At 34.9% G+C, this 1,202-nt stretch overlaps 1 pseudogene; it reads left to right on the top strand.

The window, feature by feature from the left end:
* Positions 1–668: 668 nt before the first annotated feature.
* LOC105756617 (tigger transposable element-derived protein 1-like) overlaps positions 669–1,202 on the top strand; it is a 12,104-nt pseudogene continuing 11,570 nt past the window's right edge.

The raw sequence follows: 1,202 nt of genomic DNA, 5'->3' as shown, positions 1-1,202 counted from the left end.
ATGGATCTCTTGCAATCGGTTGGCCAGGTAGCCGCCTTACAAAATTCTTGGCATAGACAGGTGAATATCTCTAGTGCTGCATCCATTTGTTGAAACATTTCAACAGCTATCATTAGGTTAAAGCCTTATAAGCTATATTTATCATTATGGTTATTTTTCCAGATGACCTGAGAGAAGTATTACCAATGAATCATATAGTGTGGTGGATGTTGCGCATCAGAGCTCCTGTACTCTATCAAGTAATAAATCACAATGATGTGTTGCTAATTACCCAGCCTGGCAATAATGGGAAGCAGATTCTTCCACCTGGTCAATATGTCAGAATTTGCTCCTTCACACATACTAAATGTACATGAGGATGGAATCCATTTAAGGAAAGTGTAAATGTTACTGGGGCATCCTCAAGGGAGGTGACATTACCAATAAATCTGCTCTGGAGGTACAAACAACATTTATGGAAATCTTTATAGAAGCCCAGGTAGTGACGTATAGTTTAAAAAAAAAAAAAGTCTGATAATACAAAGCAAGCAGCAAGACCAGTCTCAGATATGACACAAATGTAAGAATTATCAGACTGAGAATTTTAAATAACTATGATTAATGTGTTAAAGGCTCTAGTGGTAAAAGTAGACAAAGTGTAAGAACAGATGGGTAATATAAGTACAGAGATGGCCACTCTAGGAAAGAATAAAGAGAAAAAGCTACAAATCAATAACACTGCAATAGAAATTAAGAATATGATATATAGCCTTATTAGTAGAGCAGACGTGGCCAGGGAAAGAATTAGTGAGCTTGATGGTAGATTGAGATGAACTTCCCAAACCAAAACACAAAAAGAAAAAATAATGAAAAAATTAGAATATACAAAAACTGTGGGCCAGTTTCAAAAGGTGTAACATACGTATAATTGGAATAACAGAAGAAGAAGAAGAGGAATGGAACAGAAGAAATATTTGAAGTAATAATGGCCAAAAATTTCCAAAAATAATAACAAACACCAAACCACAGACTCAGGAAGCTCAGAAGACACCAAGCAAGATTAATACCAAAATATCTACACTTATGCATATTATATCAAACTACAGTAAACTAAAGACAAAGAGAATATTATGAAAGAAGCTAGAGAGAGTGGGGGAATAACTTATCTATAGACAAACAAGTGTGTGGTTAAAAGAAACTACAGAGTGGTTTAAAATCAGGAA

The sequence above is a fragment of the Trichechus manatus genome, unplaced genomic scaffold, assembly GCF_000243295.1.
Source record: "Trichechus manatus latirostris isolate Lorelei unplaced genomic scaffold, TriManLat1.0 scaffold00096, whole genome shotgun sequence".
Taxonomy (NCBI): Eukaryota; Metazoa; Chordata; class Mammalia; order Sirenia; family Trichechidae; genus Trichechus; species Trichechus manatus.
Note: the sequence above shows the minus strand (reverse complement) of the source record. Positions and strands in the feature narration are given on the sequence as shown.